The sequence below is a fragment of the Triticum aestivum genome, chromosome 1A (genome assembly GCF_018294505.1).
Source record: "Triticum aestivum cultivar Chinese Spring chromosome 1A, IWGSC CS RefSeq v2.1, whole genome shotgun sequence".
NCBI lineage: Eukaryota > Viridiplantae > Streptophyta > Magnoliopsida > Poales > Poaceae > Triticum > Triticum aestivum.
Genome location: NC_057794.1, coordinates 333,148,226 through 333,175,486, shown reverse-complemented (window position 1 = coordinate 333,175,486; position 27,261 = coordinate 333,148,226).

Below are 27,261 nucleotides of genomic sequence, written 5' to 3'. Positions count from 1 at the left end.
CTCAAAACTCTTGATAGATCTACTCGTCTCACTCCAGTCAATCTATCGTAAGCAAGCAATAGTAACCACACATAAGCAATCACTCAAAGATCAGAAAGATCGAAGAAGACAATTCGGAAAACATCAAAACCAAGCAAATAACTCTTGCAACATAAAACAAGTTCTAACAGTACCAAAATTATATGAATTTGGCCTTATCAGAAAGTTTAGGTCAAGAGCTTCGATTTGCAAAAAGAATCAACTCAAACGGAGTTACTAAACTCAAGTTATGATCAAACGAAGGTTGAATTCAAATCTGATCTAATTAAAATTTTAAACTTTTCAAAAACATGTTTGAGTTGGATTACTGGATAGAGGAGATCATAACGAAGAAGTGAGCGTTGGTTTCGTCTAATTCCGACTAACGAGCAAAAAGTTATAGTTGTTTGAAAACCAGGGGCTGATTTGTAAAGAAAATATTCACGGATTGGTCCTTGGCCGAAATTAAAAAGAAAAATAAAAAATCCTATCAAACGAACGTTCGCTACCAAACGCTAAAGAACGAAAACCGTTCGCTACAGATCTAAACAGGTGAACGCTCGCTATTTAACAAAACCTAAAAAAACAGATTTAAAAGAAAACCAAACTAAAGAAAAACTGGGGAGGGTTTTATAGCGGTTATACCGGCTAGGGCGGTTCGGGGCGGTTTACGGCGAAAAACCGGCGGCGGCGGTTTCCGGCGATCTCCGGCGAGGTCGGGGCTACGCGGCACGGGCGGCGCTGCAGGCGGCGGGGCAAGGCGGCAGCGGCGGGAGGCGTCGCGGGCGGCGCAGGGCAGCGGCGCGGGCGGAGCAGTGGCGGCGGCGGGAGCTACGGCGGCGGTGCGGCAGTTGCGGCGAGATGCGGCAGCGACGAGGAGAGAGAAGGGAGAGGGGGCCGGGTTGGCCCGGTATTTAAGGAGGAGGGGTGGCCTCGGGAGGCGTGGGGAAGGGGCAAGGTGGCAGCGGGCGCGGCTCGGACTCCGGCCGAAGTCCGGCTCGGCGACGGGGACGATGGCGGTGCGCGGAGTTGTGCCTTGGCCTGGCAGGAGCTGGGCCGGCCCAGTTCGGCGGAGGGAAACTTTTTTTTACACATTTTTTTCAGAGAACTAAAATAATAAAACAAAATAACTAAAATATTATATAGGCATATAATATACCAAAATTTGCAGAAAAAGATATTCTACAACATGGACATTTTTAATGTGCCAAATAAAATTCACACAAAAGCAGATAAATCAAAGAGTGCTACTGGTCTACTAAAATCCAACAAAAAGCATTCTAAAAAAATACCAAAATTATTTCAATTTAATTTTTCTCCAATTTTCTAATGTAGGGAATCATGTTACCCTAATTTCCATATATTTTATTTTTGGAGAAAAATAATTTGAATAAAACTCAAATAAATCCAAATTGAAAAAAATTAATTCCAAAAGGACTTTGAAATTGATCCTTTGAAACTCCCAACTCATATTTCATATAATTTGAAGAAGTCATTTTATCTTCGCTCGTGAAAATCATTGAGTTGCATAAAGTTTCAAATTTGGAAATATTCTCAAATGAAATTCAAATATTTTCAACACCCCTTGTCATTTAAATAAATGGAAGAAGTCATGTCATCTTCTCTCCAGGGTTTTGTGGTGAAAAGAATTTGAATTCCCGGAGATCAAAATGCAAAAGGTGAAAGTTTGGGAAAGTCCTTTTATTCCCTCTCATTTAACTTTCAAAAAGTTTCGAATTTCACTCAATCAATCACACAACAATCAAGCAACCAATCAAATCTATCTATTAAACATAACATTCCAAAATTTAGAATTTTGGGATGTTACAACCGCCCACTTGGCCGCTGCGCCGATGATGACTTCTCGGGTCATCGAAAATAGCCTCCACATCAGCTCGAAATTCACCGAGCAGATGGATCCAATGGAGCTCTCCTCTTTGAACGAGCTCTTGGATCGCATTGCCACTCTGGGAGTCGCTACGGACTATGATCGGATTGGGCTTAAACCCGACCAAAGGGAGATTAACTCTTCGCCGGTCACCCATCAGATAGCAGTGGTGGAGGAGCAATGTGGTGATTCTCCCTCTATCCTAAGGATGAACTATGTCTGGATTCCCGAGCTCTCCGAGCCGGATAGCCGCCCACGGGAAGACATCGCCCTAACCCTGAACCTAGAATCAGGCTGCATGCCGAACCTGCGTGGCAACATCCCGGAGCCCGAACTTCCAAGATCGGAAACTCCCCCGCCCCGGGGTCTCAGATTGGGTCAAGGTCTGGACTTAAATACACCCACCCACCCAGATATAAACGATCTTTCCCACATTCGGCAAGAGCCCCAAGAGACAGTACATCACTATTGGGTCATATTCCTCCTTGTAATGAACAAGGTCAAGGACTGTCGTGAGGAAGACACAATTTTGTTCTTTTGCAACAATTGCACGAACAAGGGAATCCTCAACACCATAAGTCACCGTGACATAGCACGCTTCGCTGACTTGGCGGCCATAGTACGGAAGTACTGTGCGTTGGAAAGCGCCTGGAAAACCCAAACAAAATTTTGGGATAATCCGGCTCTAATAAAACCCCCAGTCCGAACCAAAAGGGTGCACTCTCATAAGTCGCCCGACTCAATTACAAATAAGCAAAAGCCCACTACAGGGCATGGAACCGTATTGGAGGGATGGCTTAACGGGCCCTGCAAAATTCATAGTATAGTGGATACCATACCAACACACAGCCTTAGAGCATGTTGGGTACTCCGGCAGGTGGCCAAGAGCGGTGAGGATCTCCTCATTCAAAACACCATAGAGCACAATCCCGTGGATAACAATACAGTACTGACAGTCTTCGAGACCTTCGCCTCAAATAATAGGCATAAGCAAGCACTCCGCAGCCTTGCCGAAGTCTGCCACGTGGCAGCAATAAATCCATGGAGCGACACGGCTATCACCTTCAATGCCAGTGATGAAACTAAATTCTGAACAACCCGAGCACCAGCCGCTTTGGTCCTCAGTCCAATTGTGGACGGCTTTCGGCTTACGAAAGTGCTCATGGACGGCGGCAGCAGATTAAACCTCATTTACGAGGAGACTCTTCAAAAATGGAAATAGATAGAAACCGTATTGAGCAAAGCAGCACGACCTTCCGAGGAATCATCCCCAGTCGGGAGGCACATTGCGCTGGGAAAATCACACTAGATGTGGTATTTGGCACTCTGGAGAATTACAGGTCCGAAGAAATTACATTCCAAGTGGCCCCATTCAGTAGCGGGTACCACGCCCTTCTAGGGCGGGAGGCATTCACGATCTTCCAAGCCATACCCCATTACGGGTACATGAAGCTCAAAATGCCCGGGCCCAATGGAATCATCACTCTAGCTAGTGATCCGGACATAGCACTCCGCGCCGAGAACAAAACAGCCGCACTGGCCCTCGAGGCACTATCCGAAGCCCTCGCGGCAGAGGAATTAACTGCGCTGCGCTCCACAGTGGACAGGGAGGATGTGATACTCGACAAAAGATCCAATTCCACCTCTTTTAAACCAGCGGATGAAATAGTCAAATTCCAAGTCCATCCAACGGACCCCACAAAAACAACATCCATCGGGGCACATTTAAACCCCGCACTACGGGAGTTCCTGCGCAAGAATTGGGACCTATTCGCCTGGCATCCTCCAGACATGCCAGGAATCCCACGCAGGCTGGCCGAGCATAGCCTAACATCCTAAATAGATTCAAGCCGGTCAAGCAGACTCTTCGGTGTTTCTCCGAACCTAAGTGACAAGCCATGGGAGAGGAGCTAGCCAAGTTACTGGAGGCCGGATTCATTAGAGAAATAAAACATCCGGACTGGCTAGCAAACCTGGTAATGGTACCAAAAAAGGACAAATCCTGGCGCCTATGCGTCGACTTCAAGGACCTTAATAAGGCTTGCCCAAAGGATCCCTTCCCCCTCCCTCGCATCGATCAAATTATCGACACCACCGTAGGACACGACTCATTGTGCTTCCTCGACGCATACTCCGGTTACCACCAAGTTAAGATGGCGGAGTTCGATCAAGCCGCAACGGCATTTATCACTCCATACGGCCCCTTATGTTTTAACACAATGCCCTTCGGGCTCAAAAACGCCAGCGCAATGTATCAACGCATGATTCAGACATGTCTGGAAAAGCAGATCGGCAAAACAATGGAGGCGTACATAGACGATGTGGTCGTTAAAACCAGACACGTCGACTCCTTAATAGACGACTTGAGGCTCACGTTCGACAATCTCCGAACATATGACATTAAGCTCAATCCGGAAAAATGCGTTTTCGGCGTACTCGTGGGAAAGCTCCTGGGCTTCATCGTTTCAAGCAGAGGAATTGAAGTAAATCCGGCTAAAATCCGAGCTCTATCGCAGTTGGCTATCCCAACTGACCTCAAGCAAATCCAGAAGTTAACTAGATGCATGGCGGCCTTAAGACACTTTATCTCCCGATTAGGAGAAAAGGCACTCCCCCTTTATCGCCTTCTTCGGCGCACCGAACACTTCGAGTGGACGGACGTAGCCACGGCCGGATTGGAAGAAATAAAAGCCATCCTAGCCACCAACCCAATCTTCGCCGCGCCAAATGTCGGCGAACCAATGCTGTTATATATAGCGGCAGCTCACCAAGTTGTAAGCGCAGTGCTCGTCGTCGAACAAGAGATGGACGGACATAAATTCCCACTTCAAAAGCCGGTATATTATGTATCCACTGTCCTCACTCCATGCAAATCACGGTACCCACATTATCAAAAGATATCATACGCGGTATTCATGACATCCCGGAAATTACGACACTACTTTCAAGAGTGTTCAATTACGGTGGCCTCAGAAGTACCACTCAACGACATAATAAACAACCGCGATGCCACGGGCCGGATTGCCAAATGGGCTATCGAGCTCCTCCCGTTCGACATAACATATAGACCACGGCGAGCCATTAAGTCACAAGTACTGGCCGATTTCGTCGCCGAGTGGACAGAAGTTGAACTCCCTAAAGAGTACAGCGCATACTCCAATTGGATCATGCACTTTTACGGCTCTAAAATGTTGGCCGGTCTGGGGGCTGGCATCGTCCTGACGTCCCCCACTGGAGATACAGTCCAATACATACTCCAAATACTATACACAGACTCCAACAACGCAACCGAATACGAGGCCCTATTACATGGTCTCTGGATGGCAGTTTCCATGGATATTCAACACCTGGAGGTGCGTGGGGACTCGAACCTTGCAATATCTCAAATAAATGGAGACTTTGATGCCAAGGATCCGAAAATTGCGGCATATTGCAATGTCGTCCTCAAAATGTCAGTTCGATTCGAGGGGCTTCAATTCCACCATGTGGCTCGGTAAAACAATCAGGCGGCGGATATCCTCGCCCGTATCGGCGCTAGGCGCGATCCTGTCCCACCTAACATCTTCTTGGAAAGGCTGTTTAAGCCATCCGTGGTATGGGAAGGGGACACCGGTAACAATAGTCCGGACCCGGCCACAACACCAGATACCGAACACTCTGACACAATCGGCGGCTCTGCCATCGAAATAACACCTTCAGCCCATGTGATAATGGTCATCATCGCCCCGTGGATAGAACCATTCCTGGCCTACCTAACGAGGCAGGAACTACCCGAGGACCAAAATGAGGCATGCTGCATAGTGCGGCTATATAAAGCCTACAAGGTCCACAAGGGAGAGCTTTAAAAGAAAAGCACTACCGGAGTCCTTCAAAGGTGCATCTCCGAAGAGGAAGGGCGGAAGCTTTTGGCAGAAATCCATGCTAGACTCGGCGGCCACCACGCCGCAGCCCGGGCCCTTGTAAGCAAGGCCTTCCGTACTGGTTTCTATTGGCCGACGGCCCGAGCAGATGCACAGGATCTGGTCCAACGTTGCGTTGGTTGCCAGCTTTTTGCAAACCAAAGCCATATGTTGTCTACCGCTTTCCAAACAATCCCCATTACTTGGTCCTTTGCGGTCCGGGGGCTTGATATGGTCGGACCCCTCAAAGGGGGAACCCATAAGAAAAAATACTTACTAGTCATGGTGGATAAATTCACCAAATGGATAGAAGCCAAACCTGTTAAAACGGCTGAATCCGGACCGGTGATAGACTTCATATCTGGGGTTGTACACCATTATGGCATCCCCCACAGCATCATCACTGACAATGGCACGAACGTTACAGCCGACGAGGTAAAACTTTGGTGCAGCAACATGGGCATCAAGCTCGATTATGCTTCTGTCTACCACCCGCAAACTAACGGTCAAGTCGAGCGAGCAAATGGTATTATCATGAGCGGCATCAAACCCAGATTAGTGTGGTCCTTAAAGGAATCAAACATGCACTAGGTAGAGGAGCTCGACTCCGTACTATGGGGGCTACGGACCACGCCGAATCGCACTACCAGATACACACTATTTTTATGGTGTACGGTGCAGAGGCGGTTCTGCCTTGCGACATAATTCATGACTCACCTCGAGTGCGCATGTACGAAGAAAAAGAGGCCGAGCTCGATCAGCAGGACAGTTTGGACGCCCTGGAGGAGGAGCGCGACATGGCAAAAGCCCGTTCCACATTCTATCAGCAACAGGCTCGAAAATATCGAAGCAAAGAAGTACGGGCCAAAACCTATAGCGTTGGCGAACTAGTTCTACGCCTGCCAAAGAAGAAAAAGAACAAGCTCAAGCCCAAATGGGAAGGTCCCTTCATTATTGACCAGGTTCTGATCGGTGGAGCGTACCGTCTGCGGGATGCATCGGACAATCGACTCGAGCCAAACCCATGGAATGCAGCCAGAATCCGAAGATTCTACGCCTAGTGCTGGACTCTATGTTTGTCTCCTTACCCCCGTCAATTTTTTGCATATCCGTTATCTGTCTTTTCTCTCTTTCTTCTTTTTTTTCTTCTTCTCGAGGCCATAAAAGGCTAACTTGTGTCTTGACTACGCAATCTTGACGCGTTAACCGTGCTCATTATACCTGGGGGCTTCTTATACAGAAGCTTAATATAACTATTTTTCTGGGCTTTATGCCCCACACATGTGTTATTCTTCTGCATGTACCTTTTTTCGCTATTATATGCATCGATATGACTTAAGTTTTGGCCAAGCTGGCTTGCCTGGCACTTGTATTTATGCCCTACGTTCCCGTTAATTTAGCTAGGGCATAAGGGGAGCACCTCTGCAATTGTTACTATCGGGTCAGCCAGATGTGTACCTCAGACTGGGTGAAGCCGAAAGCTAGCATTCTTAAGGGAATATTCGGTCGGTGAACAAAAGATGACTTTTATTTATTTTGATACATGCCCCCAGATGTTTATAACCTGCGTCTCTTTTCGCAGTTCGGACATGCACATTAGGGCATGCGTACCCAGGGAAAGGAACCCTTAACGGAACTATTCTCCCTGGAAGATGTTTCTTACTATCCATGTAATATAACATAGCTAGTTTGGTACTTGTCTGTTCAAGCACTTATGACCCCTACGCCTGGTTTCCACGCATACCCCAGTTTTTACATAACCGAGCGGGTATTTGGATACACTCCGGACTATCGGGTCCATAGGTAGAAGCGAAAAGGTCCGCCATGACAAATGATTTACAATCAGGCTAGGGACATTATATATGTCACTTAAAGTACACAGTCACTAAGACTGACTAAATTCTTCTTCTATACCATCCAATAGGTTGTCTAGCCTACAATCCTGTTGGGAATACTTTGCGGCTAATTCTACTTGGTCATACACCAAACTGACGGGGATCTCTTTCCAATTGGGCCCCACAGGTCTGAGCTCGGCCATGTGGTTTGGGTCAGCTTTGGTATATAGCGTCTTCACCATGGCCCAGGCTTCCCTTGCACCTTGTCGGCAGGCTGATATCTTCCATAATCGAAAGCGCCGCTGCTCCCTTGAGCTTCTCTATAAGCTCCCCCATTCCTCCTGGCGGGGAGGCGGATGGCCACAAGACTTGGGCAATACCCTGCATCACCTGTCGAACTTGTTCGTGCAGTTGTGAGAGCTCTGGTAGAAGATCACCCGCAGACCCGGGCATCTCCTCCGCGGGATGACCCGTCAGTATACCTGCAGACATAACTCTGTTAGCCGGCTCTTCGCCGAACTCTTTCAAAAGTTCGTTCAAGCACTTACTAAAAATGCCGCGTCAAAGCCGCTTATTCTCCTTCACGGAGTCCGCAAGCTGGGCTCGGACATCTTTCAGTTCCACGCCCAGCCGGATATTGGCGTCGAAGCACGCGCTCGCTAGCATTTAGGTGTCGATTAGCATGTTGCGCATTCTCCGGCATGGCCTCCGGATTCACTCCGGAGTCATCTGCAACATCTGTTGTTAGATTTGCATACATGCCGCATACTATCTGGTACCTGTCATTCTTTGCAATGGAAATAAGTTTTACCTGAGGGGGCCTTCTTAGACTCCTTCAACGCGGCAACCGCGGCCCGTATCCAAGCTTTGCGCTCCTCCAGCTCTTGAGACAATTGGGTATTCTTCTCTGTAAGAACCTGCACAAATAATGATCCTTAAATTAGTTGTGTCAACTGTTTCAAGTCTCAGGGGCTACTGATATATATATATATATATATATATATATATATATATATAATCGTCAGATTTTCTTACCCGTATATCCTTTACATACTGGTTCATGGCTCTGGCAAGACCGTTTTGAGCAGCATGAATGTACGCGTCTCCCGAGTTGAAGGCATCGAACGCCTCTTGGGAGAAACAAGCGTCACAGAGTACGACGCGGTGACGCATGTGATTCATGGCGTTGTCCACTTCGGAATTTGTAGCGGATAGTCTATCTGCATCCTCTGTAGAAGGAGCATCCGGCGTTCACCCCGTGTTAGCTTTCGCTTCTATGTCCGGCCCTGGAGCCCGACTAGTGGAGGCATGATCTGCAACCTCTCCGGATATAGTCCGGCGAGCATTTTTCCTACTAGGAAACATGTACGTCATTATATTTTAAGAAAGACGACAACCACGGAGCGAGGTTCTGTATCATACCTCTGCGCCGGCGTCTCAGTCCTAACCACCTTCCTTTTTAGCCTATCCGGCTTCGGTGTCCCTTGTTGGCGAGTCACTGCGGGTTCGGCATGGCGTCCCGAGGGCCTTCCTTGTAAAACACCATATGTGTGTGGTAGATTAAGTGCATAAAAGGGGATCCTTCTCGGAAGTTGGGACTCTGGTTTTTCTTACATGCGATGCAGGGAGTAGCCCAGGATAGTCGGCTATGATGGCCACCATGGCATCATCGCAGCTCAATTGATAGAATGTCCTGTTGATCAGCTCCACAAATATGTCCGGATTCTCTTCGAGTCCGAGATCGAGGGCCCGGTCAGGGTCCTCCGGTTGTGGAGGTGGACTGTTGACCTCCCTTACAGCTTTTCGCAGTTCCTTCCATGAAACAGCAAGGTGAGTATTTATGACGAAGAATGCGGGAAGGTTGGGAGTAAAAAGTGACAGCTCACCCAGCTTAGAGGGGTGTACATGGAAAATCCATCCCGTGGCTTAATACAGATGAACTCCTCTTCCTCTCCCTTGAACAAAGTGGACATAATTTTTGCTAGAGCAGCAGCTGAGTCTGACCCCTTACGCCCGCAGCGGGTGGCATCATCTTCCCCCTTAAAGCGCCACATAGGGTGCCCTCGGTATTGAAGTGGTTGCACCCCCCGCATTATACATATTGACATAACCTCGATTATTGTCAATCCTGATTGAGCCAGCACTTTTATCTGGCCCATCAGGTAAAGGACTTCTCCGTTATCTTCCTCCTGAGGGCTCCGTGGGCGCCAGCTTCGGCGTTTCTTCAAAGGGGCATTGTCGAACTCGGGAAGACCCATACGAATAGGATCTAGAAGGGGGATGTCCTCCATGTAAAAGCACTCCGAAGGCCAGTCTTTGGATGTCTTCTTCGGGGTACCGAACAGGTATCCGGTCCTGGCGATGCGCCATATTTCGGCTCCACCCACTTGATATATTGACCCCTCCTGTGTACGGGGCACAAGGCATAATAGCCTCTTCCACAGCTCGAAATGAGCTTCGCAACCCAGAAACAGCTCACAAAGGGCAACATAACCAGCGATGTGTAATATGGAAGCAGGGGTGAAATTATGCAACTGGAGGTCACAGAACTCCAAGAGCCCATGGAGGAACGGATGGATTGGAAATCCAAGTCCCCTTAGTAAATAAGGGACAAGCATTACCCGCTCCCCCTTGGAGCAATTGGGGAAGCTCTCCGCTTGCTCCCCGCATTATAGGTGGCGAGCCCGGCTCGAACGGGGACCATATATGCTGGAGGGAGAAATCTCTGGGTCTGTAACTCTACTAATTGGTTGTGCAGGACGGGATACTTCTCCCAATCGCCGGGCTTAGGGCTACGGGAGCGGGAGGAGGAGCTGCGATGGCTGGCCATGTTGGAATGGATTTTTCCGAGCGTGCTCTGATGGAAACTCACCATGGGGGAATGGTATGGTCTGGATCTAAGAATCCCCGTCTCTTTAATAGACAGTTTACTTACATGGCTAGGGTGGCGGATGTAAAAATGCCATGGCTCCTCGCATTCGCTCGACACGTGGAAGATAGCCTTTATTGGGTGCGGAAGCCAAGAAGTGCAACATTTATGGGGAGTCGGACACTACTCAGCAGATATTCAGAATTTGGAGAAGAACCCGCCTTGCAATGTCGAAGACAATTTGCGCGCCGAACTCATTGTCATTGAAGCCTAGTTCGGGGGCTACTGAGGGAGTCCTGGATTAGGGGGTCTCCGGACAGCCGGACTGTTGGACTATGAAGATACAAGATTGAAGACTTCGTCCTGTGTCCGGATGGGACTCTCCTTGGCGTGGAAGGCAAGCTTGGCAATACGGATATGTAGATCTCCACCCTTGTAACCGACTTTGTGTAACCCTAGCCCCTTCCGGTGTCTATATAAACTAGAGGGTTTAGTCCGTAGGACAACACACAATCATACCATAGGCTAGCTTCTAGGGTTTAGCCTCTACGATCTCGTGGTAGATCAACTCTTGTAATACTCATATCATCAAGATCAATAAAGCATGACGTAGGGTATTACCTCCATCGAGAGGGCCCGAACCTGGGTAAACATTGTGTCCCCTACCTCCTGTTACCATCCGCCTTAGACGCACAGTTCGGGACCCCCTACCCGAGATCCGCCGATTTTGACATCCATGGTCATACGAGGAATCAAGGACATATGTGACCAAGCTATTTCAGGAAGGTATCCTGACAAAGCAAATCATGACCGTCAAAGGATGAGACTGGCGACAAAGATATGATGATTTTGCATGACCATCAGGGCCCGGATACCCAAGTCAGTTCGAGGCCATGATGACATATGGATCAAGAAAGACATACCCTCAGAGGCCTACTATGTTCTGCAAGGATTTCATATCCCGCTGACCCGCCTAAAATGGTTAGTGTGGAATATCCAAATCTGTTCTGTCAGATCCAAGATTCTTTTGCAACCTCAGTAGTTTGACTTCACCAACAGTGTTAAAGCATCGCACAGTCTATTACCACAGATGGGTACACCGACAACATGGGCAAATCAAAAGCAGAACCATCAGCTCAGGCCAGGTATATTCAATGGTGGAATCAAGTGCATGGACAACAGGTCATGAAAAGTATTTTCCCGCCAGCACTCATGCCAGGACAGCCCCAAGCTGTTAATATTTGAGGTATGACACAGCTATAAGTTCATACCCTTGCATATTGCTCCCGACAGAAGGCAGTCGAATCTTTGGTACATAATGCATGCTCGAGCCAAAGTAATAAATCAAGATAAATCAGTACCATCCATGAGCAGTCAGATCCCGTCAGAAAATGGCATGATTCTCAGCATTTATGGTACCCAGAAGACATGCATTTGTTTGAGCAAACTCCATGGCAGAAGTAAAAGGTTTTCATGAAAAAGGAATTTTATAATCACATCAATTGGATATCGCCACAGACATGAGAGAATCAACGTTAGCAAAAGGATTTGGTTTATGAGAAAAAACCTATCAGAATTTCGGAAAGGTGAAGCAAACCACCCCTGAGCAAGGTAAGTTGATCATCTGAAATTCTTAGGGGAACAATAAATAAAGGAAATGGATACCCGAGTTGGAAACGGTGTCCTTAAGTCATACTTGTTACTTGAGCAACCAAATCTCGAGGACAATATTTCTTTAAGGGGGAAATCTTTATAACAGCCTGGTTTTTGGCCCTTTTTCTTTTTCCTTTGATTTATTTGGTTTTTGCTCTGTTTTTCATTTTGGAGTGGTTCTCTGGCCTTGTCACCTGGGAAATCATCTTCATTTCCTCTCCCATGTGATTCATCGTCCTCAAATCTAGCCCAAGACCATGTCATTTACATTCTAGCCCAACCCTAAAATTCTTCCCTAGGGAATAATCCTTTTCTATTAAAGGAATAACCCTATCTGCCTTAGGTTGTGAAGCAACCTATATTTATGCCACTCCAAAAATTCCCAAACAATTCTCATAATTTCTTTGGGTCATATGTTGATCAATTATGCCCAAACTTTCCTGTCCTAGCCCAAGAATAATTCTCCAAAAATTATTCTTCATTTTTGTCCAGTGTGGCTTTCTGTGAAGGAAGTGCCACCTATCCTTTCCTGATTGCTCCCAAACCTTTTGGGCATTCTCTTATGTCCAAATCATTTCCTCATGCCAAAATTCAACTTTATTTTCCTAGCTAATCTCCCTCGGCAATTTTTCAAACATTCTGTCAAATAGAAGGCATTGTTAAGAAAGAACTTGCTAGGTGTCTCCAAATGAGTTGACATTTTGCACACTCCTTCATGTGCTCATATTAGCACACTCCTCCAAGTTTTAGCTCCATCCTATCATCTATGTGAGCACAACATCAAATCTCTGATTCTGCTAATATTTTCAGGTTGTGAAGCAAGTGTAATTTTTATTGCTTCATTAATTCTGAGAAATTATCAGATTGTGCTCCTACCCTTATAAGCTCCCTCCACAAAATTTGGGACCAATTCATCAAGCCAATATTTCTCTAGAATTATTTCTAATTTCTGGACAGAGAGGATGTGTGTGGATGAAGTACCATTTTGGTGAATCAAATTGGTATGAAATTTTTACAGCATCTTTACATGTCCAAATAACCCGGCCTTGCCAAATTTTAGATCAAGTTGATACTCCATGTGAGTGCATCATCATGATCAAGTTTCTGGACCTAATATGAGGTTACAAAGCAACCCTGTTGTTTTTTGATCCATTTCCCCTCAAACTTAACAGGATCGTAGTCCTTCCTTATCTAAACACCCCAGACAACACCATTTGACCCAATCAAGTTCCTGTTGATCAGCAGTGCACGTCCAAGTTTGATGCAGCGAACTTGCATCAATGCCACACTCCTCTCCTTGGCTCCTTTTGTCGATCCATCAACTTTTTCGGCCTCTATTATGCAGGGACTAGTCACTTGACAATTTCTCGCATCCTCCCTTGTTCTCTTCATGCCAGTGTCCATGGTGACTGTCCCCTTGGCATGGCATTTCACGCGCTCTGGCAGCGTTGGTCGCGCTCTGGGTGTTGGGACGCACCGGCCAGCTCGGCATCGGCGGTTTCCGCGTGTCCGGGCGTGCCGACCTAACTCCCCCTTCCTCCCCAGTTGCTCTCGTGTCTGAAAGTGCTAGTGATTGACTAGAAGGGGGGTGAATAGGCAATTTTTATGAATGTCTTCAAAACATGAAAGTTTCAAAGACAAACGATAGAAATAAACCTATTACCATGCAGCGGAAGGTAGACTACACTAAGCAAGCCATAGTCAAGTATTCAATGAAATGAAAGCACAAAGACTAATAGCAGCTAGGCAGTATAGATCAGGATGGAAGATAGTATGAAGCCAATCAGAACAAGTAGTCACATAGTGAAGACAAATAGATAATGCAAACAGGCAATGACTTCACAAGGACCAATCTGCAAATAAAGAGATGGGAAGGATAGAACCAGTGGCTCGTTGAAGACAATGATTTGTTGGACCAGTTCTAGTTGCTGTGACAACTGTACGTCTGGTTAGGGAGGCTGAGATTCAACTCAGAAGACCGCGTCTTCACCTTATTCCCCTTGAGCTAAGGACACCCAGTCCTCGCCCAATCACTCTGGTAAGTCTTCAAGGTAGACTTCCAAACCTTCACAGACTTCGTTCACCATGACCCACATTGACTCTTGGATGCTCAGAACGTGATGCCTAACCGGCTGGAGGATTCACATTCCTCAAGTGTAATAACTCTTCAGATCACATAGACAGGAAGACATCAGTGATGCCTAACACTCTTTGGCTCTGGGTGTTTAGGGCTTTGTCCTCGCAAGGAATTCTCTCTCAAAGGCTTTGAGGTGGGTTGCTCTCAAACGACAAAAGCCGTACAATAACTCTGAGCAGCCAATGAAATTATGGTGTAGGGGGTGGGCTATTTATAGCCACTAGGCAACCCGACCTGATTTGTCCAAAATGACCCTGGGTCACTAAGGAGCTAACACGTGTTCCAACGGTCAGATTTCAAACACACACGACAACTTTACTTGGGCTAGAAGCAAAGCTGACTTATCCAGCTCTGGATAAGATTTTCTCTCATTGTCTTCGCTCGTAGACATAGGATTTTGGTTAAGCATCACTTCAGTCATTCTGACTGGTTCACTTGGACCCCACTTAATAGTACGGCGGTTTCTATGACTCAACAAAGAAGAAAAAGAACGACGAAACAACTAAGTCTTCGCGCTCCATAGTCTTCACACGATGTCTTCTCCTGTCACAGTCTTCAATGTGAATGTCTTCACATACCACCTTTGACTTCAATGTCTTCATACATTTTTAGGGGTCATCTCTGGTAGGAAAACCAAATCAATGAGGGACTTCTACCTGTGTTATCCTGCAATTCTCACAAACACATTAGTCCCTCAACTAGGTTTGTCGTCAATACTCCAAAACCAACTAGGGGTGGCACTAGATGCACTTACAATCTCCCCCTTTTTGGTGATTGATGACAAACTAGCTGAAGTTTTCAACGGGGAATAAAATATGTGAAATTGTAAAGGATAGGGTATTGTCTTCATAAGTGGCAAAGGCTCCCCTTGAAGATGTGCATATAAGTAATTTGCTTTTGGAATGCAAATGCACATGGCAGGTTGTACTTGTGGAGATCCTCTTCAACTTATGATGACAATTCATCATGCATGATTTGATATAACAAAGATAATGACATGCATAATGGAAAAATGGATGTCTACAAAATGACCTAAGTGCGGAAGTTATCATCACACATGCAGAATGTATCATCACATCACAGAATAGCAAATGAGTAGCAGACGACCATCGAGTTTAAGTGTTACAACTCAAAGAACCAAATGTATCAAAAAGCGAGACTTGTAAGCACTTGGCAGAAGTAGCAAAAAGTAAAGCAACCACCCATATGGACCCGCTTGAAGACTATCAACTCATATGCTTCTCCCCCTTTTGTCAGTAAGGACCAAAAAGGTTTGAAGACATAGAGTGCCTACTCGTTCCCATGGGGTGCAGGCGAAGCAGCAGGGTCGTCGTTGAGGTTCGGTGGTGTAGAAGAGCTCGGTGCAGTGTTGATACGCGCTGAAGTTGGAGGAGGTGAAGTGGCATCATCTTGGTCATCGATGACTCTGGCATTCACCATCGCAGCTGAGGACGAATAGTCAGAGTCTTCAAGTGAGGGAGTCTGACGCAAGTGAGCATTCCTTGGAGGAGTTGAGTCAAACTTGAATCTTTCTGTGAAGCCATCGTCTTGTAGATCATCTTCAGCACTAAGCAATGTCAAACTCTTCCAAGACCTCCGACAGGTTTCATGTGTAACAAAGGCATTCTTGGTGGCAAGATTGCGAATGCGATTAACGTCCACCAAGAGGCTTTGCATCTGACGCTTAAGCCAGTTATGATGCTTATCCTGTTTCTGATGTAGCGCGACGAGAAGCTCGCGGTCATTGAGAACACGAGATCGCTTCTCAGGCCTTTGGGCAATGGTGCTTCTAGTGGCGTCAGTTTGAGCGCGAGGGGCACGTGTGTTACCAGCCAAGGGATAAACACGAGAGACTGCCTGAACTCCTTCGATGGGCTGGGTGAAGCTTTGACGATCAGCATTGTGAAGATAAATTGGATCCTTAGCAGGCTCTGGGTAAATAGCTTCAACAGACAGATCAACCTCTGGCAAGAATACAAGATGATTGCACGCAGACGGCTGATAGTTGAAGGCAGAGTGAAGCTTGATAAGATGCATTACCCATGGAGCATAGAACTTTAGACCAAAAATGTCGGAGCCAGATGCAGCCAACTGCCTGATGAAGAAGTCTTGAGCATTGAAGCTAATGCCATTGAATATATAGAAAACCAAAGTCTTCATTGCTCCTTCAAGCTTCGCTGCAGATGAATGTCCTTTGATAGGCAATAGAGTTTTTCTGATGATATGGTAAATGGTGCGAGGCAGATACTCTAGGTCTTCAACAAAGAATTCATATGGGTATTTAGCAGCATGAGGCAAAGGCTTCATCATGCTCAGCATTTGGCTCATGTTGGGTTCTGGCTTCTGAAAAATGCTCTCCAACGCATTCTGGTGTTGTTGACAACCTGGTTCATAGTATTCACCAGGAGTGGGCAGGGCTGTGAGCTCAATGATATCAAGAGCTTTGGCTTCATGATGGACATTGCCTGTCATCCACTCAAGGACCCAAGTCTTTGGATCCCTGTTGTAGCCTCGAATGTGAAGAGTTGCATAAAACTGTAATAGAAGCTCTTCATTCCAGTGTTCCTTGTCGGTGACAAATTGCAGGAGTCCAGCGTCTCTGAAGCAATCCAACACTTGTTCTAGACAGGGCAGGCCAGCTATAGCTTCAGTGTCGAGACGCATATGTGGAAATATGCGCCCTGATTGTATAAGACGCATGAATAGTAGTTGCGCTGCTGATAGCTCCAGAACTGATCCGATGAAATGCGAGGTTTGGAGTAAGGGTTCTTGGCGCTGTTGAAGAAGGTGTTGTGTGCCACGAAGCCATTTACATTGAAGACCCCATGAGAGGTTGCAGTGCCTGGGAATCATGGAAGTCTTGGCTTGGGCTTCCGGACTTGAGGCCTATGCTCGACATGATAGTCAAATTGTGGACCCACAACAGGTGGAGGAACCAGAATGGGCCATCAGACCATAACATGCTGACCACAATCAAATGCCAGCTCAACAGTATGAGGTCTTGGAGGGGGTATAGGAGCATTGGCATTTTTGTTGACATGGGCTGCAAGTGGCACAATAGCTTCAGGAGGAATGATTATGTTTGGTGCAGCATTGGCTTCAGGGGCCACATTGGCTTCAGGTGCTTCATTATTGGCTTCGGGCATGACGACATCAGTGTCGTTAGCAGTGTTGTTGGTGGTGGTGACGTTAGCTTCAGGTGCCACATTAGCTTCAGCCATGACTACGTCATTGGCTTTAGTGTTGATGTTGGTGGCCGCCTCAGTATAGATAACCTCCACTTCAGGAGCTGGAGGGTCGGACACGTTTGCTACGTCTTGAGCTTGCGTTGGTTTTCCCCGAAGAGGAAGGGATGATGCAGCAGAGTAGCGTAAGTATTTCCCTCAGTTTTTGAGAACCAAGGTATCAATCCAGTAGGAGGCCACGCTCAAGTCCCTCGTACCTGCACAAAATGATAGCTACTCGCAACCAACGCGATTGGGGGTTGTCAAGCCCTTCACGGTCACTTACGAGAGTGAGATCTGATAGATAGAATATTTTTGGTATTTTTGGTATAAAGATGCAAAGTAAAAAGTAAAGGCAAAGTAAATAGCAAAACAATATAAAAGTGATGGAGATTGATATGATGAGAATAGACCCCGGGGCATAGGTTTCACTAGTGGCTTCTCTCAAGAGCATAAGTATTCTACGTTGGGTGAACAAATTACTGTTGAGCAATTGATAGAATTGAGCATAATTATGAGAATATCTAGGCATGATCATGTATATAGGCATCACGTCCGTGACAAGTAGTCCGAAATGATTCTGCATCTACTACTATTGCTCCACTCATCGACCGCTATCCAGCATGCATCTAGAGTATTAAGTTAAAAACAGAGTAATGCCTTAAGCAAGATGACATGATGTAGAGAGATAAATTCATGCAATATGAAATAAACCCCATCTTGTTATCCTCGATGGCAACGATGCAATACGTGCCTTGCTTCCCCTTCTGTCACTGGGAAAGGACACCGCAAGATCGAACCAAAGCTAAGCACTCCTCCCAATCTAGTTGGCCAAACTAAACGGATAATTCGAAGAGACTTGCGAAGATAACCAATCATGCATAAAAGAATTCAGAGAAGATTCAAATATTATTCATAGATAGACTTGATCATAAACCCACAATTCATCGGTCTCAATGAACACACCGCAAAAAGAAGATTACATCGAATAGACCTCCACGAGAGAGGGGGAGAACTTTGTATTGAGATTCAAAGAGAGAGAAGAAGCCATCTAGCTACTAACTATGGACCCGAAGGTCTGAGGTAAACTAGTCACACTTCATCGGAGAGGCTATGATGATGTAGAAGCCCTCCGTGATGACGGCCCTCTTCCGGCGGAGCTCCGGAACAGGCCCCGAGATGGGATCTCGTGGATACAGAAAGTTGCAGCGGTGGAATCAGGTTTTTGGCTCCTGTTCTGATCGTTTGGGGGTACGTGTGTATATATAGGAGGAAGAAGTACACCAGAGGAGCAACGAGGGGCCCACGAGGCAGGGGGCGTGCCCTAGGAGGGGGCCCCCCACCCTCATGACCGCCTCTTTTGTTCCTTGGAGCAGGGACCAAGTCTCCTGGATCACGTTCGGTGAGAAAATCATGTTCCCGAAGATTTTATTCTGTTTGGACAATGTTTGATATTCCGTTTCTTCGAAACACTGAAATAGGCAAAAACAGCAATTCTGGGCTGGGCATCCGGTTAATAGGTTAGTCCCAAAAATAATATAAAAGTGGAAAATAAAGCCCAATATAGTCCAAAACAGTAGATAATATAGCATGGAGCAATCAAAAATTGTAGATACGTTGGAGACGTATCAGGCATCCCCAAGCTTAATTCTTGCTCGTCCTCGAGTAGGTAAATGATAAAAAGAGAATTTTTGATGCGGAGTGCTACTTGGCATAATTTCAATGCAAATCTTCTTAATTGTGGTATGAATATTCAGATTAGAAAGATTCAAGACAAAGGTTTATATTGACATAAGAAATAATAATACTTCAAGCATACTAACAAAGCAATTATGTCTTCTCAAAATAACATGGCCAAAGAAAGTTATCCCTACAAAATCATATAGTCTGGCTATGCTCCATCTTCCCCACACAACATATTTAAATCATGCACAACCCCGATGACAAGCCAAGCAATTGTTTCATACTCTAACTTTTTCAAAACTTTTTCAATCTTCATGCAATGCATGAGCGTGAGCCATGGACATAGCACTATGGGTGGAATATATTGCAGGATGGCACGCACACAATCATCACCAACTCTGTTTTCTACTCCCTCCGTTCCTAAATATTTGTCATTTTAGAGATTTCAACAAGTGACTACATATGGAGCAAAATGAGTGAATCTACACTCTAAGATATGTCTACATACACATCCGTATGTGGTAGTCCATTTGAAATCTCAAAAAGACAAATATTTAGGAACGGATGGAATATAAGAGTAGACATGGAGATATATATCCAACATGGTCTACAACAAAAATGTGCTGGAGTGGTTAGCGCCGGATGCTCGCAACGCGATGACATGAGTTCAAATTCTGTCTTTAACTTTAGATTTTTATATTATATATTACTTATTTAATATATACTTCTTTAACTACTGTACTGACATTGGAACCCACAGAGTACTTAGAATACAAGATTAAGGATGGACTTGTTTCTTTTTAACTTTCTGTATGAAGCTGTAGCCACCCTGCAAGTCACGTATACACTGTACATGCAATTAACTTTTTATAGAGGGACAATCATACATGCAATTAACTCAAATGGATTGGATGTCACTCTATTATTTCCAGCATAAGAGCATCTCCAACGGCAGCCGGCAAATTTCCTCCCGCTTCCTTCTGCGGAGGACGACATCAAACGCCAGCGGCATACATTTTCACAACTCTAATCAACCAGATGAAATTCGTGCAAACACGGACTAATTTCATATAAGCATGAAGGATTTCGTATAAAAAAAGTCGGATATTCATATAAACATGATGGATTTCATTACATTTACATGAACTAAGCGGTGCCAATCCGGCTCTCTTGGTATAATTAATACTCCCTCCGTCCGGAAATACTTGTCCTAGAAATGGATGTATCTAGACTTATTTTAGTTATAGATACATACAATTTATCCATTCTTAGAACAAAAATTTCCCACCAGCTGGAGAGGGAGTACATAATCTAAATGGCCGCCCGCGGATCCCTTTGTCATCCTCATGTCCGGCAGACACTTTGCGGGGTCAACAAAGGTCCTCGGAAGAGACGAAGAAGCAAAGAAACCACCTGAATGCGCAGTCGTCGCCTCGGTAGTGGCCTTCATGGGACCCAAGTGGCGGCGGCCTCCCGTGTTCTACTTCTCCTCGATGATGGCGGCGGACACGGAGAAGCTGGCCACCGACTCGTCGCTCTCCACGCCCCCGGCTTCTGTCTATGCCTGCATGGCGCTGCCGCAGGCACGGGAGGTGCACCCACAGACACGGGACACTACAAAAAAAAGACACATCCATGACATTTTGGGCCGAATGAAATTTTTTTCTGTCATACATATGACACTTCTATGACGATAATTGTGACAAAACTCGGTATCATCATAGATGTGGTGGGCTCCTACTTCTATGACAAAAAATCATGACAGAAAATGGGATTTTCGTCCTAGGCGGGCCGGAGACGCAGCTGCATGACATTCTTTGGGCCGTTTGAGGGAGTCCTGGATTAGGGGGTGTCCGGATAGCCGGACTATACCTTCGGCCGGACTCCTGGACTATGAAGATACAAGATCGAAGACTTCGTCCCGTGTCCGGAAGGGACTTTCCTTGGCGTGGAAGGCAAGCTTGGCGATACGGATATGTAGATCTCCTACCATTGTAACCGACTCTGTGTAACCCTAGCCCTCTCCGGTGTCTATATAAACCGGAGAGTTTTAGTCCCTAGGACGAACAACAATCATACCATAGGCTAGCTTCTAGGGTTTAGCCTCCCTGATCTTGTGGTAGATCTACTCTTGTACTACCCATATCATCAATATTAATCAAGCAGGACGTAGGGTTTTACCTCCATCAAGAGGGCCTGAACCTGGGTAAAACATCGTGTCCCCTGCCTCCTGTTACCATCCGCCTAGACGCACAGTTCAGGACCCCCTACCCGAGATCCGCCGGTTTTACATCTAAAAAGAGTCAGGTAGTCGACTGTCTGGACGCCGAAGCCCTAGAAGCTTTTAAGCATAACGTTCGAGATGAATGGCTCGCCAGACACCTCGGCCAAGAAAAGCCAAGAACAATGACCGCATTAACAAGCCTTGTGACCCGCTTTTGCGCAGGAGAGGACAGCTGGTTGGCAAGATGTAGCACCAGCGACCCAAGTACATCCGAAGTTAGGGATGGAAACGGAAAACCCCGATGCAACAAGGACCAGCGCTGGAATAAGAGAAACAGCCCAAAGAGCACGGCGGTCAACGCCGGATTTAAAAGCTCGCGGCAGAATCAGAGAAAGCCGCCCCTCAAGGATAACAGGGACGAGCTATCCAACTTAAACAAAATCTTGGATAAGATATGTCAAATACACAGTACTCCCGGGAAGCCTGCGAACCATACCCACAGAGATTGTTGGGTTTTCAAGCAATCTGGCAAACTGAACGCCGCACACAAGGGGCTCGACACACCAAGTGAGGACGATGATGAACCCCACAAGCAGAGCACCAGGAAACAAAAGGATTTCCCACAAGAAGTCAAAACAGTAAACTTACTTCACGTGACGAACAGAATGGCACCAACAGAGATACGCGCAATACGGCCTATCCCAAAGGAGTCTCGCCCATGGTTGTTAAAACCGATCACCTTCTACCATCAGAGTTACTCTAGAAGTATCCGGAACGAAGGCTGGACTGCCTTGGTATTAGATCCAATAATCGGCGGACTCCACTTTACAAATGTCCTGATGGACGGCGGCAGTGGTCTAAACCTGTTATACCAGGACACAATCCGCAACATGGGGATAGACCCAACAAAAATTCACCATGGCAAAACCTCCTTTCAAGGGGTAATGCCAGGCTCAGATGCCCGTTGCATGGGTTCTCTCCGGCTAGAAGTTACATTTGGCTCCCCCAATAACTTCCGTCGCGAACAGCTAACTTTCCACATCGCCCCATTCTCAAGTAGCTATCAAGCACTGCTGCGACGCGAAGCTTTCGCCCGCCTTAACACAATACCGCATTATGCATCTCTCACGCTTAAGTTGCCCGGTCCACGAGGCATCATCTCATTAAAGGGAAAGCATTGAGTGTTCCCCGCGCGGAAGACAGTGCGGCTGCCTTGACAGCCCCACAATAAAGCGGCTTCACCAGCCAAAGCACCTAAACAGGTCGTCAAGACCACGGACACGGTTAGACGAGTCCGGCATAAACATACAATTGATAAAGGCTTAATAGCCGTATACCCCTGTACTAGGGGCTCCGCGCATATAAAACAAGAGACAATAAAGCTCAATTTTACCCATTTCGATTTATACTTCGTTTATTTAGTATAACTCATGTTCGGCACGATCTTTCCTAAACTAAGTTCCTCTCTTTTACAGATGAACACTGTGCTACGCCCGTCCAGGATACGGCACAACGGAGACACAGGCGCAGACGTGCAGCAGGGACCCGTTCCAAGGATTCTTTTCAGATTAAGACCCTGTGTAAACCTTTTTTACTGTCTCTTGTTGATACACATCCCCTAGTTTCTTGGTATAACCAAGGATGAGGCTGGTATTTTGGCATGTGGCCACGTCAGAGTTTTGCGCGTACCTGGACACTAGGGGCTTATTACTAAGGGCGTTATCCAGCCCTCCCTCATAAAGACCGAATACCTTAGGGAGTGTTCGGCGTTGCGAGTTTGGCCTTATATGCATCAGCTCCAGATCATGTCTTTGGTCAAATGTTGGGTTTGCCCGGCTCTTGTGTTTTGCTACCTTACGTTCCGCTCTATCGGATAAGGCGGCACCAGGAGAACTACTGCGATTGTGCCCCGGTTCGGCCAGGCGAGCACCTCAGTAGAGAAAGCCGAAAACTGACTGTCATGATATAGCATGAGACTGGTCAACCACTCGATGACTTACTGGAATCTTTAGGATTCCTCCGCATTAACGAAGGGCCGCTTCCCGGCCAGGCACATACGCGCCCCGAGTTCAGGCGAGCGCAGGCGCCACCAGGGGCTATATAAATAGCCTCACTGTCAAACTCCTATGGCTAAGTGAAAGTGATAAAGCATCATAGTCCGATTGCCTAGTTCGCTATGCTATCACCTCCTTTGTAGGACCAAGACGTTGGATCAAGTGTGAAAACGCGCCTTCTGCGAACACCCCCGCATTATGTGCGTGGGGGATGAAGCCGACGACTGCCATCTTTCAGAGTATATATACATATATGTTAAATGGCCGCACAAGAGGTATTATAATACTTGCAGGCACAAGTATAAAAAGCTTCTAAAATTTATCAAAATATTGTTTTACAATAATATATGCTATTCGAATATAGTATCCTTCAAGCACTGTGTCTCTATTAAACGAGCGCCTTCCATAACTTCCTGAAAATAGTGCTCGGTAGGTACTCAGCTTCCATCCGAGTCTGGGGATGCAACAGCGGTGGCCTCCATTTCCGCCCAGTATGTCTTCACACGGGCAAGAGCCATCCACGCACCCTCTATGCACGCTGACCTCTTCATCGCATCGATACGCGGCGCCGCACCAAGGAACTGCTGCACTAAGTTGAAATAACTTTTCGGCTCTGGCCTCTCTGGCCACAGATGACTCATGACATACTTCATGGCGAGTCCAGACAACCTATTTAGCTCGGCCCATTCGGCCAAATGATCGGCTAATGACAGTGGACGCTCCGGATTGTGGAACTGCGATCAAAAGAGCTTTTCCACTTCGCGATCTTCTTGATCTCGGAAGTGTTCGGCCGCATCCGCGGCACTCGCTGCCAAATCCAGATAGGTGTCTGTTGTACTCCACATCCAGTCTAACGGAGCATGTTTAGGATCACAGAACTTCCTCCGCAGCATAAAGGGCTTTCCAGCCACGATTTCTCCGGCCTGACGCAGCTCCTCCTTCATAGCTCTCATTGCAGAGCGAGCATCCTTGGCATCGGAAACGGCCTTCTCCAGGTCCGTCTGTTCCGCCCGATCTTCTTTTTCAAGAAGCTTGCAACGGTCAGCAGCGTTGTTCAGTTTCACGGCCATCTCGGCCATTTCCTTCTTGCTTTGGCAGTGAGCAGCCTGTTCGGCTTTCAGCTCTTCGATTGCCTTTCCAGCACCCGCATCACTTTTCCTGGCTTGCTCCTTGGCTCGGGAAAGTTCCGCCCAAAGATTCTCCATGGCAATAGCACCATCTGCATCAAGCGCACACATTGTAAGATACTGGCATAAAGATCCTCTTACCAGGTGCCGCCAGAGGAATTACATACCTTGGGCCTCGTCAAGCCGCTTGTTGACAAGCGCGATGTCGGCACCTGCCATGTCAAGTTGCCGCTTTAGCTCGGCAAATTCATCAGTCCGGCTTGACACCGGACACTTCGCCACCTACTTATGAAGGCGACACATTAGACCTGAGATTATGATCATCTGCGCGCCATCACTTTTGACAACGCACAGAGTCTCAGGGGCTACTATCTACACAGGGCCCATCTTATTTATGCGCAACTGTCCAAAAAGGGTACATTATTTCACGTACCTCAAAACTTGTCGCAAACTCCTGACGGCCTCGTGCAATCCGCTCTCCGTGGATGAAATCCTCTCAATCACCGTACCCATCAATGCACGATGCTCCTCTGAGATAGATGCTCGCCCTAGCAAATCCTTCAGCCCCTCTGACCGTGCACCAGACGGCATCGGACTTGTCCGATGGCCCCTTTCGAAGGCCGGACGCGGAGGGCTTTGGGGGGGGGCATATGACTACCTTCCGGCCCTGCCGGATTCGGAGAAACCCTCCGCAACGATACCTCAGGGTCGCCCGCCTCGCAAGGCGGTACGGCAGGGGGAGGCGTTCCGCTCTCCATCATCTCCGGAAGAAGATCCCCCGAAGACGAGCTCTGCTGAGAAGGGCTAAGGTCCGAGCTACAAGGTAAATTTTCGATTACTTTTCTCAGATATAAAGCAAGGATTCCTCTCATTTCTTAAAAAGAAAACTCGTCTCTACTTACGGCTCGGTGGAGGGCTGATCCCCTTGAGGGCATAATTCGGCCGAAGTATCCCCCAGCACAGGACCCTCTGGCAAAGATTTCTTCCCCCGCTTTGAGGCCATAGTCTCCGGGTCTTCAGAGGCGGTCCTCTTCTTCCCCTGAGGAGAGGAATTTTCGATTCCTCCCTTCCGAACAACCTCCTTCGAGGAGGCTGTAGCTTCCTTGTCCCCTCCCTCGCTTTCCTTTGAAGGCACAACCTCCAACATCCTGACTAGCACGGGACCCGGCGTGGTCTCGGGGAGGGCGGCCGGACACCTGATTAGCTTTGCTTTCGCTATCCACTCCTATTTAAAGGACAGCTCTTTTAGGGGCAATTTTATGATAAATATATGGATAGCGAGTCCGGGCACAAGGCTACTTACTTGAGTATCCGGACGATTGCAGCTCAGACTTGCGTCCTCCGTAGAATCTGGACACACTACTTGTGGTCCGAAGAACAATTTGTACATCTCCACGGGCATCATGCCAAGAAAATGTTGGAGAACTCGTGGTCCCTCCGGGTTGAACTCCCACAGGCGGAGGGGGCGATGTTTGCAGGGAAGAACTCGGCCAATTAACATAACATGCGTCACCACGACCAGACTGATGTCTCTTTCTAGGAGATCTTGGGTGCGGCCCTACAACAGGGGCACGTCCTTTGCCGGCCCCCAGTCCAGCCCTTATTGACCCATGACGCCAGTCGTGGCAGGGGACCCGAGCGGAAAGCAGGTAGCGCCACCCACTTGGCGCTCCTGGGAGTTGTGATATAAAACCACTCTCGTTGCCATAAGCTGGACTCCCCTTGAAAAGAGCCCTCGGGCCATGGAGCACCAGCATTCTTGCTTATAAAAGCACCTCCGCACTCCGCGTGCCGTCCCTCGATCATCTTCGGTCTCTACTTTGAAGGTCTTGAGCCATAGTCCGAAGTGAGGAGTAATACGGAGGAAGGCTTCACACACGACGATGAATGAGGAAATATGGAGGATGGACTCCGGAGCTAAGTCGTGAAATTCCAGCCCATAATAAAACATGAGCCCCCTCACGAAGGGATCCGTCGGGAAGCCTAGCCCCCGAAGGAAGTGAGACATGAACACCACACTCTCACCAGGCTTGGGAGTGGGAATGACCTGCCCTTGAGCAGGCAGCCTATGCGAGATTTCACCGGTCAAGAACTTGGCCTCTCTCAACTTTAGCACGTCCTCCTCCGTGACGGAGGAGGGCATCCATCGGCCTCGAAGGTCGGAACCAGACATTGTCGAAGGTCTGAAGCACCTGAAATCTGGAGCCTTGGGAGTTGGAACTCGAGGCGAAGGGCAAACTCGTTTGAGATTGAAAGAAAGAAGTAAGGCCTTGGTCTCTTTATAAGAGGTTGAATACCAAAGGCCCTCCCCGTGACCGTTTGGGACTCGCCTTTGATCGAGAAAACATACCAATGGGAACGGTTGGGTTACCCACGCCCATATTGATGAGAATCCCGGAATAAGGGGACACGATCTCTGCTTTGACAAGACGTGCCAAGGAAACTGCCTCGCTAAACATGCTGAGGTGGGACAGTAAAACGATTCGAATAAAGACTTGGCCGTGGTGTGATGTCACGCTACGGAATACGTCAGCAGATTAGATTTGCATAAATATTATTCTCTCTATGGCAATATGTGGAAACTTATTTTGCAGAGCCGGACACTACCTTTGTGTTCAAAATCTTCTACGAAGTACTTGGAGGAGGAACC